General features: G+C 36.2%; 1 protein-coding gene and 1 pseudogene across 1 annotated transcript in view; one reads left to right on the top strand and one right to left on the bottom strand.

Moving 5' to 3' along the window:
• Positions 1-15,675, top strand: part of WDR72 (WD repeat domain 72) — a 244,202-nt gene that overhangs the window by 96,415 nt on the left and 132,112 nt on the right. The gene's annotated exons all lie outside the window — the stretch shown is intronic.
• On the bottom strand, positions 8,202-8,308 carry LOC115898038 (annotated as a pseudogene).

Raw genomic sequence — 15,675 nt, 5'->3', positions numbered from 1 at the left:
ATCCAGCCTAGGAAGATAGAATACAGAAATAAACGTTAGGGGAGAAATCTACAAGGTCATTTGCTTTCTGAACACATAAAGTGATGCAAGTTTTTGACAGTGTATAACTGTTTATCATAAGAGTTTTATAGATAATTTTACATACCGTAGGTTAAACAAAAATTTCTGTAATAACTAATCCTTTTTTTTATAACTGCTTTATGAAGAATTTCCCTTTTCTCATTTTGTGGCGTGAGTTTAGACTTTTTCCGTTTTTAAAATATTACCTCAATCACGAAGAAAACTATGAGGAATATGTCACAGCTTTGTTTCAAAACTAATTTAGAAGGTCTGAGTGACTGTGAAAAGTAGGAAATGCACCATTAAATGACTCCAGCTGTCCACCTCGCACCCAGAAGCAACTCCGAATTTCCTCACAGGACTTCAAAGCCTGGCTTGTATCTAAACATTTGTTGGCCATGTAAATCACAGGCACAAAAGGAGAATGCTCCTATTTCATGGTGCGAGGCTAGTTTAAGCCTGGCTTTGTGCAGCACGTGCCGGTGGGGAGTGCCAGCAACAGAAGGACTCTGTTCTGACTCGTGTGACAAATGTAGTTAACACCGGATCCATATTAATGTTGTCAAGTTCTCTCGATGTATTTAAACAGATTTTAATTATTTTCAGCGTCCAAAGGCCTGAAATATATAGCCTAATAGTTCTTCAAAGAAAGCTTACTTAATGTGTGAATGTAAAACCTCTCATAAAAATGAAACTTTTATATTGGCCTTAGTCATTGACATAGGTTATTCATCAAGTCAGCAATTTGTGTGGCAAAGTGCCATTTGAATAGTGTATTGTTAGGATACTTATGGTCCACTTGACAAGGGCTCTTGCTGTAAATAGTGCAATTTGACTCCAGCTGTTAAAGAGTGGCTTTGACAGCAGCCAGATAGAATGGAGATGCCTTACTGCACTGCCGAAAAATCAATATTGGGTTCTTGTTCATAGTAACCTGTTCTTTTCTCTTCTGTAGATTTATAAACGACTATTAAGGGTTTATAAGTGGAAGTTTAAATATTATTTTAAATGTAATTCACTTTAAGTTTCAAATTAAGACTTGCGATAAAGGGTACAAATGGAGAGTTTTCAGGTATTATTTCCAAACCCTGGCTCATGTTTAGTCACAATTACAGTTAAGTTTAATTTGGATTATCTAGCCTCAATAGAAAAGAATTTGTGTAAAACATGGACTCAAAATTGTGTGCCTATTGTATATTGCCAGCCCAATTATTTCTTCTTTTTGGTTTTCCTTATCAATTTATCTTCTGTGTCCCTCCCCTCTTCTCTGTGTGTATACCTTTTTGTATAAATGGCAGAGTTCTTTGTGGCTGTGCCCATAGCAACACCCACAGATGTTGACAGCCAGTCATGTCCCCAGTGTTGTTTTCCTAAAGCAGAGTCTTGCTGGTTTTGAAGAATTTTCTAAGCAGTTTTCAGCACTACAAGGTTGCTATGATACCTGACTGGCGGTAATAGATATTGAATCTGTTAATTACAATAACTACACACAGGGCTGTTTTTTGACTGGGTTTCTCTACCATTGCGAGCTGTTATGTTTAAGATACAGAGAGGAAGTGCAGTTATATATTTAAGATGAGAAAAAATGCTCCAAGGTAAAGTCTGGAAATGTAAAAAAATTCCAGGTATAAAAACCTTTTAGCTGACTATTGCTTTCCCAGGACTGCCGATATAATTTATTTAAATCATTTCTAGTTTTGGCTGAGTTTGATTTTTAGTTTTTATTGTTGTTCCTGAGAGGACATAAGTCCTCATCTAAAGTGTACTGAGCAGGATTTGAAAAAGCTGCAGTTTTTAACATGGAAAATGCCAGTATAACGTGTGCTTTCTCAAATGCCTTTTTCAATGAAGTCAGCTGTTAAAATAGCTGTCTTCCTATTACTGATCAACTCTGCATTTATTGAATTTATGGCTGAGATAGCAACTGAAAATTCATAAAGCTGATAATATAATTGTGAGTGAAGACCTTTAAGGCTGATTCAAGGTCGGCGTCATTATTTTTGTAATTGCTGATAGGCAACCGTGATTTCTGCCAGAGGAGGGGTTAGTTCTGCTTTGGGTTAACTGGTTTCAAAAAATGTTCTCTCTTCGTTATTTCTAAAGTAAGATTTTTCACTGAATAAATATTTATATCATTTATTTAGTACTAAACTTAGCTTTAGATGTATTTCAGTTTCTCTCCCCCCACAATATTTCATTACCTCTATAGGAGACATGGAAATCTAAGATTATAAATTTCTTCCTGGATTAAATACTCTGTAGTTATCAGTTAATTTGGAGGGGGAAGTTCTAGCATAGAAACATGGAGAAAAGTTAAGCATTTTAGGCATTTTAATTTTGTATTTAGCTTTATCTAGGGACTGTGTTAGCATGATTTATTAAAGCACATCTTTACATTTGCCTTCATTTACATTAATAATTTTATAGATATTTTAGAACCTATGAATTCTGTAATCATGTTCATATGATATTATGCACCCAAAACTATTTAGCTTATTTAGACTTTTTTTCTTCCTTATTTCTTTTTTCCTTTTTGCCCAGACTGGAGTGCAGTGATGTGATCTCAGCTCACTGCAGCCTGTGCCTCCCGGGTTCAAGCGATTCTCCTGCCTCAGTCTCCGAGTAGCTGGGACTACAGGCGCCCCCACCACAACCGGCTAATTTTTTTGTATTTTTAGTAGAGATGGGGTTTCACTGTGTTAGCCAAGATGGTCTCGATCTCTTGACCTTGTGATCCACCCGTCTTGGCCTCCCAAAGTGCTGGGATTACAGGCGTGAGCCACTGCGCCCAGCCTGTTTTTCCTTTTTAAAAACATGTAGCCTCTCAAAATTTGTTAAGATCCTGCTTCTTGTAGTACCCAAAAGATGACCCTGTTCCACCTACTTAAAGAGGTTATTATCTGTTAGAGTCCAAATTCACTCCAGTGGATTTGGATGCTCTGTTATTGAGCAACTTGTTGGTTCTGATTAAAATGATTATAAATGTGACCTCTTCAAAATGTGTTTCTATTCTGTTTTTTTAATGACTAATGCACTGGATGGTATTTTCAGGAAAAAGAATGAAGTTTGTAGAATTTAGATGTTAACTCAAAGTATTAGTTGCTTATAACTGGAAAGAAATGGAGGAGAATAAAATCTTTCTTGTTGAAAGCTGGTAATATCACTTATTGACTGAGAGTACCATCTGGACCCATTTAAAGCAATCCCAACAGGAGCACTACTTCTGTACCAATGACTTATGTTGAAACTGGCCCTAAGAGAGCAGCAAATGCAAAAAACTAACAGGAAGCAATTCTCAAAAAAGAAAGCATTTATTTTCATGGAATAGTTCCCCTATACTATTCAAAACAAAACGTATTAAGACTTTATCTGTATTTATTGGAACTAAGAGCATGAACTTATTAAAAAAAATATATACAGCTAACATTCTTGTCCATTTTTCTGAATTCGGTTTTAATAGTGATGTCCTGAAGGCACCACCAGTTCTCTGCATCTCCAAATGACATTTATTTATTTGTTATTTTCTTCATACTATATAGCTCATACAATTCTGCAGACAGCTTTAATCCTAAGTTAAAATATCCTGCATAATCTTTTGGTTCAAGTGTGATTATTCCTGCCAGATATAAAAATGATCCTAACAAGCTGCCGTGAGCAGCAGGGGCTTTCTTATGCACGTATTTAACCCCGTGCACAATCAAATGGGACTGAAAATGGAAGTTGTTCTGTTTCTTCACATATTGCCCAAAACCTGATGACTTTTAGAAAGCCATTAAGAAAGCTTACAAAGCCAGGAACTGTGGCTCACGCCTGTAATCCTAGCACTTTGGGAGGCTGAGGCGGGCAGATCGCGAGGTCAGGAGTTTGAGACCAGCCTGGCCAAGATGGTGAAACCCGGCTCTACTAAAAATACAAAAATTAGCCAGGCGTAGTGGCGGGTGCCTGTAATACCAGCTACTCAGGAGGCTGAAGCAGGAGAATTGCTTGAACCCAGGAGGCGGAAGTTACAGTGAGCCCAGATTGTACCATAGCCTGGCCGACAAAGCAAGACTCCATCTCAAAAAAAAAAAAAAGAAAGAAAAAAGAAAGCTTACAAAATGCAAAGCCCTGCTTACCTTCATTACTTTCTTCCTAGCTCCCACTAGAGGTCTCTTGTTGTTATATAAAACGTGGCCTTCTCCATTGATTCTCTGGTAGCAGATGTTTTGTTTTCCTTTTTGTTGTCTCTCAAGCCAATCTCTGTTTTACAACAACCATAGCATGACATTGATCATGTAATCATATGGCAAAATATGGAAAGAATAGTATGGGTCCTGTCTCTTCATGTGTGATTATCTTGCGGCTCAAATGAGAAAATTATTTGAGAGTTGACATCTCCCCAAATCTAAGAGGATACCTGAACATTGAACTTTCACATAGTTTTTATTATATGACTGTCAGTCCAAAATTGTTAATTGCCAAGGATCTATCTCTTATTAAACCAGATCAATTATAAAGTCAAGTTGATAGAAGGTAACAAATTGTCTTTAAGATCTCTTTTTTTTTTTTTTTTTTTTTGAGATGGCATCTTGCTCTGTCACCCAGGCTGGAGTGAAGTGGCCTGATCCTTGCTCATTGCAGCCTCTGCCTCCCAGGTTCCAGTGATTCTCCTGCCTCGGCCTCTGGGGTAGCTGGGATTACAGGTGTGCACCACCATGCCCAGCTAATTTTTGTATTTTTAATAGCTATGAGGTTTTATCATGTCGGCCAGGCTGGTCTCGAACTCCTGGCCTCAGGTAATCCACCCGCCTCGGCCTCCAAAGTGCTGGGATTACAAGCGTAAGCCACTGCGCCTGGCCAAAGATCTCTTAAGCATATCTTTCTTTTATGACTTTAACATTTATGTATGCTAATGATCAGCTTAGAATATCTTGAGACATATTTTTAGTCATTAAATTTCTGGTGTTAACAAGGATGGAATTAGTAAGGTAGAAGCAGAAAACTAACAGTTCTGAGTGTATTTTGTCGAAATTTTCACTTTTTATAATTCAATTAATCATGACAAATTATGCCCTCAATATACATCTGATTTAAAGGGTCTACCCTTCTATCTTAATCCAGATAGCAAATGAGATCAGATACAGAAAATTTAATGAGTTGTGTGGTGAGGAAGTGCCCACATAACACACAGTACCTCAGATGATGGTTTGTTTCACTGTTCTTGTGCACCTACCACAAAGGCCCAGCTATGGGGCCGCAGCTTGATTTTTTTTGCCTTCACCTAATGTTCCATGTCCATTAATTCTAGGACCAAGTTCTTGTATTTTAAAACATTGAGTTATTATATTTTATCAGACTTCAGTTTTGTAACGAAATAATTATCAAAATCTGTTTATCTTTCACTGATGAACAAAATCTAAGGATTTGAGCCCTTATTTCTCTATCTGTATAATGGGTATAATACATGGGTATTTAATTCACAGACAAATAATGAAGTATAATGGGACTAAGTAATATAATCTACAAAAGTCTCATTATGTATGAATGATACATCATATCTCTTAAATCTTTTGCAGCCCTCTTGCGGTTACCTGATGTCTTCTTGATAAATCATTTAGTATGGTTGCTTTTAATTCTTGTTTTCAGAATATACTGAATTTCATTCAGCATGAACACATGTCCCGACCTGCGGGACAGTCGAACGGACCCTGGAAGGGGGAGTGGGAATGGAGGAGACAAGAAAACACGAGAAATGGAGACAAGACAAATAGCCTGATCAAGTCTCGTTTAATGGTGGTGGTGGTGGTGGTGGTGGTGCAATGCCTTATATAGGCTGGCAGAGGAAGAGGTTGGGCCAGGGCGGTGACAGGAGGCTGGGTTTACTCAAATTACAATTGCGCATGCGCCGTTGGTTGATCATTTTCCCGGGCGCGGGATTGCGCCTGCGCTGTAGGCTGCATATCTTCCTGGGTGGGAAAAATGTTTGCGCGCGCGCGGGAAAGGTTTGTAATAAAGAACCCAGAAATGTGCCATCTTGTCTCCGCTTTGCGGAGATCAAGCAACAGAGGTCGGCTAACTCCGGGCCTCATGGCTCCGGACAAACACATACATCATATTATAATTAAAAGTTTCTTCAGTTGAGAATTAGAGCAGGATTTGTCAGTAGTTCATGAGTGATACTTGGGAAAGAACTCTAATTGATTTTTACTATGCACTGGTAATTTTGTGTTGATTTCAGACTGGGTATATTTATGCATAATCAAAACCTAGGAAAGATCCACTTTAATATTTCAGAATGTTCATAAAATTCCAATTTCTATTTAGTACTATTATTTTAAAATGTATTATATCTCCTAAACTAGGAACTCTATCTATTATTTTCTTAGCAAGAGTATCTTTAGAATTATAAATTTGATTTTAACACTTACCGTGTGGGGCAGGGGATGTCCTGTCAGGTTTAACACATATTCTTCAGACATAACAATTTCCAGTCTATTGAACTCACGTAACTGTTTATGAAATATTATTTTCAGCTTCCACAAGCGTGATGGAAAGAAAAGAAACTAAGAATGAGCATTCCATTGTTATTAATCTGAGTTGCATTCACCATTGTAATAAAAACCAAAATCAAAAATCATACATTAAAAAAGATGAAAAACATCAACTACAGGTTCAGTTCTATGACCCAGATATTTAATCCCCAACTATTTGACCTCATTAAAGAAACTCATATTTCCACTGATGTTAGTCTTTTGCCAGAATATTTTCACCCCAATTCTATACCTTCAAGTCTAACTTCGATGTCAGTTTACCATTATGTAGATAGCAGCCCACTTTCTGTTATTCTCTTTCTCAGCATCCTTTTTATTTCATTTTGTATCTTCCCCACTCTCTACTGCAGTGTAAGTTCACAAGGGACAGTTACAGTTATGATAAACCTATTTTATAACTTTATCATGAAATTCTCATCATCTAGCATATCTGGCACATGGTAGGCATTCAGAAATATATGTGGAATAAACTCATGAACTGTAAACTACTGAAGTCTAAAACATGAAGAATAGATGGCCTGAAAGTAAAGAATGCTTCCGTTTTTGAATTGTAAGAAAAAATATATAAATGACTGACAGAAAAAAAAAAGTGTATTTATTTTGCCAGTCAGTTGCTTTGAGTCCAAATCAGGTTTACATGTGACTTGATTGTACAGAGGATAGTGACCTAGCAAAAAATAGTCAGTAATAGCAAAGAGGCTGTTGAAACACAGCAGCAACCTCCACTGATATTTAGACATGTCTCAAATTAATTCAAAAGTTTATAAGAAAAAGTTTATTAAATAGTGGTGATAAAACTTAGTATGTCCAGCATATTAGTGAGAAATGATTCACTTTGGGTGAGGTGGGCATAGAACAGAGCTGATAAAGACTCAGAAAAGAAGATTGAAAGGCAATGTGGTTAAAATGGCTTGTTATACCAGCAAAGTGCATATTATTACCCCATTTACTTGCCCTCAAATCTTAGACTTCTTTTTCTAATAACAAAGTTGTCTAAAATAAGCACTCAAAAATAGCCTGAGGATTGCATTGTATATCAGGAGCCTCTACTTCCCTGAAATAATTACTTTACTAAGCCCTCTCCTCAATACAAAACCCCTGAAGCCAGCAACAATCTAATCAACAGGTTTGTAATAACTTTCAGAAATTTAAGCGTAATAAATATGAAGAGGCCTGATTTATGTTTCATTTCCCAGATGCAAAGACTAGTACAATTCCGCTTCCCCCAAATAGCAAACATTGCTTCCTGCTTTTGTACATCATTTGAAAACTGCTTAACTCACTCTCTCATGAGAGGATAAGGAGGAGAGAGGGCTGATTACGTTTCAACATGTATGACATTAAATGCTTTTAGGTAGCTCATTGTGGGAACGTAGGGTGGCATACTGGATTAGCAGCCCCAGGAGAAACTGAGCTTTGTAGGATTTGTTCTTCTTCCTTGTCTCTGAAGTCCCCATTTAGATTCCCATGACAAGGCTCTTCCATAATTTCTGGTACCCCAGTGCTCTTCCACATGGGTGGTGCTGGTAACTCTATTCTCCACATTTCTTCCTGCCCAATCTCATGTACCAGAGATGTTCTCTTTACCTAGTCAAATCCTACCCAGACTGCAGCATGTGCATGTACAACTTACCATGAACATATTAGTTAAACAATTTATATTAAACTGATAAGAACAGATGCTACGTTTGATCTTAGCCAGAAGGCCGAGAGGTGATTAATCAATTTATAAATTAACTAGGGACTGGATGCAGTGGCTCACTCCTGTAATCTCAGCACTTTGGGAGGCAGAGGTGGACAGATCACCTGAGGTCTGGAGTTCAAGACCAGGCTGGCCAACAGGGTGAAACTCTGTCTCTAGTAAAAATACAAAAAATTAGCTGTCATGGTATCACACACCTTCAGTCCCAGCTACTCGGGAGGCTGAGACAGGAGAATTGCTTGAACCTGGAAGGCAGAGGTTGCAATGAGCCGAGATCATGCCTTTGCACTCCAGTCTGAGCAACAGAGCCAGACTCTGTCTCAAAAACAAAATAAAACAAAACAAACAAACAAAAGAACAAAACTATAGATTGCCTAATTATTTTACCACTATTTATTTGTCTTATTTTCTCAGTTAGGCCTAAAGCTCCTTGAGAACAAAGAATTACTGTGTCTGTATGTTATGTAAGTTTTGTAGCATGGAATGCAAACAGAATACTTTATTCATTCAGCAAATATTCATTGAACATCTACTATGTGCCAGGCACTCTTCTTGATACAAGATCATGGTGCCCATGGCACTTACATTTCTAGTGAGAGAAGATACATCACAATTAAAACAAAACAAAACAACAACAACAACAACAACAAAAACACAAGACTATCAGGTAATGATAAAGGCTCTGCAGGGAATTAATGTTGGGCAGTTTGATAGACAGTCCTAGAGGTTTACTATAGGCTGAGTGGTCAGAGAAGGAGGTAGGATTTATCCTAAGTTTGAATTGCAAGAAGGAGCCAGAAATTCTCCCACCTTTCAGAGGGGAGAATATTCTAAGCAAAGCAAACAGCTACTGCAAAAGGTCTAAAGTAGGGATGAGCTTGATGTAGATAATGAAGTCAAAAAGGTCAGTGTGACTCAAGAGAAGTACGGGGGAGGGAGCATTAAGAGTCAATATTGAAAAGTGAGGGAGGGATAGAATATGTTGGGTGTAATAATACAAAGTAAGAAGCTTGAGTTCCACGTATTAAAGGGAGTCTTTTCACAATTTTACTCAAAAGAAATAACATGATTTGATTTATGTTTTCAAAAGGTCATTTTGTTTGCTATGTAAAAAAAAAAAAATTGAGTTAGAGAAGAGAGTGTGTCTGGAAGAGGAGTCTATTGCTTAGTTGAAGCAAGAGAAATAAATTGTTAGCTGGTGTTTGTTTTGTTTTGATTGTTTGTTTTAACATCAAGTTGGCGAAAACCATGGTGTGACATATATGCTCTAGTTGACCTATATCCGGAAGTGCCAGTGGGAGGAACCCCTTTAGATGGTGAAGCTAACCCTGTCTGTGGTATGCAGGAAGTCATATTAGGACTACATCTTGATGGATGAATACGATTTTGCCATAAGGAACAGCAAGTCCAAAAACCCAGAATATGAAGATGGGGAACAAGTAGGAGGTAAATGAGAAGTTGGTATGACTGGAGATGGAATATAAAGTGAGATGCAGTGGAAGGTAACTATGACTTGTACCCCTGCAGAAAATAAAAGGAAGTCTTCGAACCTGGACTTCAACTTCTTATTTTATTTTGGTAAGAACACTTAACATGACATCTGCCCTCTTAACAAATTTTTAAGAGTATATAATACATTATTGCTGACTCTAGGTACAATGTTGTACAGCAGATCTCTAGAGCTTACTAATTTTACTGGGCTGAAACTTTATGCCCATTGAATAATAAGCCCTAGCAAGCACAATTCCACTCTTCAATTCTATGAATTTGACTATTTCAGATATTGCATATTGGTGTTATCAGGCAATATTTGTCTTTCTGTGACTGCTTATTTCACTTAGCATATGTCCTCAAGGTTCATCATGTTATCACATATTGCAGAATTTCCTTCTCTTGGAAGGCTAAATATTATTCCATTGTATGTATATATCACAATGTCTCTATCCATTCATCAGCTAATGAACTTTTAGGTTATTTCCACATCTTGGTTATTGTGATGCTGCAATAAACATAGACATGCTAATACTTCTTCAGGATCCTGATTTTAATTCTTTTGGATAAATACCCAGAAGTCAGATTGCTGGAACATATGGTAGTTCTCTTTTTAATTTTTTGAGGAACCTTCATGCTGTTTTTCATAGCAACTACACCATTTTGCATTTCTACCCACAGTGTGCTAGGATTGCAATTTCTCTACATCCTCACAAACACCTGACTTTTGTTTCAGTTTGGTTTTGTTTTCATTTAATGATAGCCATCCTGAAAGGTGTGGGGTGGTATCTCATTGTGGTTTTGATTTGTATTTCTTTGATAATTAATGACATTGATCATTTTGCATATATCTGTTGACCAGTTGTATATCTTCTTTGGAGAAATGTCTATTCAAATCCTTGGCTTGGTTTTTTTTATTGTATTATTAGGATTTTTTGCTATAGAGTCGTAAGAATTCCTGGACTTGGACTTCTGGGAGCAATTTATATTTGTGGTGGAAAATCTCATGAGTAGCAAAAACAACCAATACAGATTTAAGATAGGGTCCTCTTTTAAAGTGCAACTTAATGGAATTAAGGGAATTTAACACATAAAATGGCTTTCTTTATATTTAATTCCATTTTTGCCCAGAAAGAATATTTTGCATAATTTAAAATTCCCATTAATTTAGAATAAGCCAGAGGTTGGCAATATTTTTCTCTAAAGGATCGGATATCAAATTTCTTTTGGTTTTGTGGGCCGTGCAATCTCTGATACATCTACTCAGCTCTGCCTTGGTAATGCAAAAACAACCATAGCCAACGCATCAGTAAATGAGTGTTTCTGTGTTCCAGTAATATTTTGTTTACAAAAAGAAGTGGTAGGCAGGATTTGGCCTACAGGTCTAATCACAGTGCTGTGATTGGATTGTGTTAAAATTGAGTATAATAGGCCACAAGAAGAGGAGTGTGGTAGCTTTCCACTGGAAAGAACTATATTTTGTTATTATCATTAACAGATTTTCTTGTAAAGCTCCCTATTTGCTGAAAATTATAACTGGTTTTGCTCAATGTGGGAGCCCTGGTTTGTAAACTCTCATTTGGGTTTTCAGAGATTTTTGTCTTATTTCTTCTGCTTCTTACTTTTTTAAGGTAATCTACAAGCTTGATCTTGTCAATCAGTTGCTAGACATGTAAGAAGTTATTGTGGTATGGTTGTTTGAAAGAACTCATATCCTGAGACATTTCTTAAATTTTATATACTTTTTTTTTCAGTGAGCATGCTCTCTGGGTATTGATTTCAATTTAATAAGTATGTGTTGAATTGAATTGACTGAAATATCTGGTGACCATACAAATATATACCCAAAATAAGCGTTGTGGTTGATTATTCGTTATGTGAAGACACATACAAATCACTCAAAAGAGGAGAAGCACTATTTTAAAGAAAAAATTGTCCTTTGGTCTTCTTAGTGGTGAGCCAATTCTGGCTAAGTTGTTTTTCCTTCAGACCTCTATCTTTACTGACCTTTTGGCCAATTATAAGCTTGTTAGTGTGATGCTTAGAAAGCATCAACATGATACTGCTGATTTCAGTGTCGTAGATGGGAAGCAGAGGTGTTGGGAGTAAGTAAAATTACATGTTCATACCACATCTCTTTTAATTAGTTTTCATCTCTGGAGGGTGAGTACAGAGTAATTTAGTAACACATACTTGTTATCTTAATTGACAAAAACATATAGAGAAAGAGGTGAAAACAAATGGAAGGAAATAATTGCTATTTAAAGAACACATGAGAAGTATCTTTCCTGCTACATAAAATTTGACTTATTAATGAATTTTTAAGATTTGATATTGAGAACTTTTATTCTATTGGTGCCATTGAATTTTTATAGGATGCAGAATAGACCAAAGTTGGATTATGAAGTGTCTATTCAAACAGATGTGCCATCTGTCAGAGGTGGGGAAGTTAGGGGGAATTTGTTTCTGTGTCTTCGAGTAGTTTCCAGGGAAAGCATAATGCACATAAGCACGAGAAATCACATTTCATGTAGTGGAAGGAGCACTGGACTAGGAGTAGTCAATTTGGGTTTTAATTTCAACTTTGGCGTTCCAGTAGTTGGGTTGATTAAATGAGTGGCTATATGACATTGAGTCAGTCACCAAACCTCTCTTTTCTCTATCTGTGTATCTTTTCATGTGTATATTGATATCAATTTGGATAATATCTAGATCAGAATAGGCTATATTATGCTCTAGTAACAAACAGTGTCCCAAATCTCATTGGCTAAAACGGCTCAAGTTTATTATTTCTTAGTCACTCAATGTACCAACCTGGGGTCAGAAGGGGTCTCTGCTCTTCATTGTTACACAGAGGCAAAGCTAATGAAGCAGAAGCCATGTACTCGGAAAAGGTGGAGAACTGTAAGCATTTGGTAAAAGTACCGATGATTGAGGAGAGGGAGCATGAGAGAGGAAAAAAATACTAATGATTGCACAGATAATTTCTAGGGCTCTATATAAAATTATATGAAATTTTGTGGAAAAGTGTGGTTTCTCTTTAGATTCCTGCTTCAGAAAGTTAAGGATCTCCCTAGGTGTTATAATTATGGGTGATCTAATTTTCTTTTGATTATCTTGATTATTGAATTCTGTGTAAACAGTATTAGTATTGTTTATTAAAGGCAAAAATAATATAACAAAAACTATTTTTAAGTAATGAATCTCTTTCAAATGTCCCTTGCTTATCTTACTTTTTAAAAAATTTATGCATGTATATAAATACCTTTAGTTTCTTCTGTAATTCAGAATTTGGTGTCTGAGTTAATATTTCATATTCTGTACTATTGTGATTTCATAACAATTGAACACATTTTTTCCATTTTTCACATGGAGTTATATGATTTTCTAATCTGTTTGTGCACAAAAATAATTCTGATTTTTCACATTTTATTCTTGAGATCTGGTCAGACTTACTAAGCTTTCTACTGGAGTCCCTGCCATAGGACTAATGGAGTCCTTACCTTTGCATTGTACCAAGAAAGGATAATCCTTTGTATATTGTCTCTAATACAGGCAATACCCTACAATTTGGAGGAATATTTTGGCTTCAGTAATTTATCAACAAAGACCCTTAATTATTCCCTTTTTTGTTTTTGGATATGAGACTTCCTTTTTATTACACCTATTTGGCCATACCTTACCTTCCTTGCCATTTTTTTTTTTTTAACTGTCCCAGAGCTTTTATTTGACGTTTTCTATCATTTCAATATTTCAATTCCTAGAGAGGATATTTTATTGTACATTTATTTCTCAGAGTTATTTATAAAACCATGGAACTTTAAAGCTGGCATTTGGTTTCAATCCCTTTCCAGAAGCTGGGGACACACTTGTGATTGTGGTTCTTTTTGCTGGGGAGAATACATTGGTCCCTAGCTTTTGTCTCTTGTTTGTTAACCAGTTCTCAATACAAGGTGACCTGAAACAGTCTTCTGGCCTCTGGCAATTTTGTTTACCTTCTTTCTTTTCCTTTTCTATCCCTCACTCCCTCCCTTACCTTGGTCTTACAACGTTTTTCAAAAATGATGAGCAGTTTGTTTACCTCTGAATCCATTATTTGTATTATTTCTCACTTACTTGCAACTGAATCTGCATCACAGAAATTTAGTTGATTTCTGAGAGATTATTTTGGTCATGTGATAAGAGAATACAAATTGCAGGGGTTTTATAAGCACGATATATAAAAATCAAACTTTCAAACAATCTAGCAGTATTTTTATAATTAGGACTTTGGTTATTTTTCCTTTGCTATGTACATCAGAAGTTTTTTGAGAAGTGGAAATAAACTATCTGAGAGTTTAAAAAGGAACTCAGTTTCTTTGCAGTCATTTAAAAAATAGATGTACAGAGATATAGTTATGATTTACAGAACAATAGTCACATTTTAAGTGTTACAGAAACATTGATGCTTTTTAATAAGCCAAATCATCACCTTATTCCTGTAAGATAGGGTCATCACACATCCAGGTTCACTGGGACAGTTTTGGCTCATGCCTCTTGTTCCAAGGTAATTATTAATAATGCACCATTTCACTCTAAAAAGTAGCCTGGTTTGAACAATAAATTATATAATCACTTTATTTAAAAGAGACTAACCTTTAAGTTAAATGAAGAAAAATATAAATGTGTGTCCTACTTAAGGTTAATCTAGCAATTTCAAAATATTCAAATAACCGTGTATGATATACTAACACAAATGGGTTAAAGAATATAAAGCTGATGCTTAATCATTTTCCTTTTACATTTAGATATGCAAAAATACTAGAATCTCCTAGCAGTTAAATGATAGATTTTAAGAGAAAAATCATGCTTAAGGCAAATAAAAATCTTAATTTTTACTTCATCCAACATTTATAGTTTTAGTTTTACTGTGTTTGGCATATCTTTCTTAGCACATCATTTTAAAAACCAACATGCAAAAGGTTCATTGCACAGTAAATGACACCCTTCATTTTATAATGGTTTATTGATATATGCATTAAAAATGTAACTGGATAACCCTGAGAACTGCTTTACAAAATTCTGCTATTCTTCACACTTAAAACACAAAACCTATAATTAAAAAAGAAATGAGCAATTTGTCCATTAGCCAGAGTCAGATTATACACTTTAAATCTGGAGATTTTGTAAACACACTAATAATATTTTACAGGCATAAACCAGTTTGAAGCCTGAAACACAATGTCATTTATCTTTATATTCTAAGCTTTATAATGTCACAGAAAGTGTCCATCTGTTCAGCTGAGATTGCTTCAAATAGTGAGTGGTCAGAAAGACTTAGATGATGAAGGTCAAAGGAGCCTCTTGACCCTGTGATACTTGCCAAAGCAATTGGAGCATCAGGGCTGATATATAGTTAGATACAGTTTGCTAAAGCAGGCTCCACTTTAATTGGTAGTGATAGCAAGAATACACAGTAAAGTCACTGCTGAAAGAAAACAAAAAGTATCCAATATAGTAATTTATTACCAGTCAGTGGGTTTCACGCACTAGGTTGTTTTACCCCTGCAGTGGTGAGAGAAAGCAAAAAGGTACTCTAACACTTAGCTGAAAATGGATGCCCTGCTGATACCCAAGATGCGTAGTGGCCCCATGATTGCTCGTGCCATTAGCTTGGTAATGTTGTCTCTATTGTAAACTCAGCTCCCCATGTTCTTCCTGTGCATCAGCTGCAGATTGAAGGCTTTCTCCTTTGTCTTCTATTTGCCCTGCCAATCATGCTGCTCTCCACCGGACCCGATGGAAGGAGACAGTTTTACTGCCAACAACTATCTTCAGCAACCTAGGGCTCAAAGAATCTGAAAATGAATGGTTGGCGCTTTCATTTACACCTTGCTGTTTGATTTACATGTT

The sequence above is a fragment of the Rhinopithecus roxellana genome, chromosome 5 (assembly GCF_007565055.1).
Source record: "Rhinopithecus roxellana isolate Shanxi Qingling chromosome 5, ASM756505v1, whole genome shotgun sequence".
NCBI classification, from domain to species: domain Eukaryota; kingdom Metazoa; phylum Chordata; class Mammalia; order Primates; family Cercopithecidae; genus Rhinopithecus; species Rhinopithecus roxellana.
Note: the sequence above shows the minus strand (reverse complement) of the source record. Positions and strands in the feature narration are given on the sequence as shown.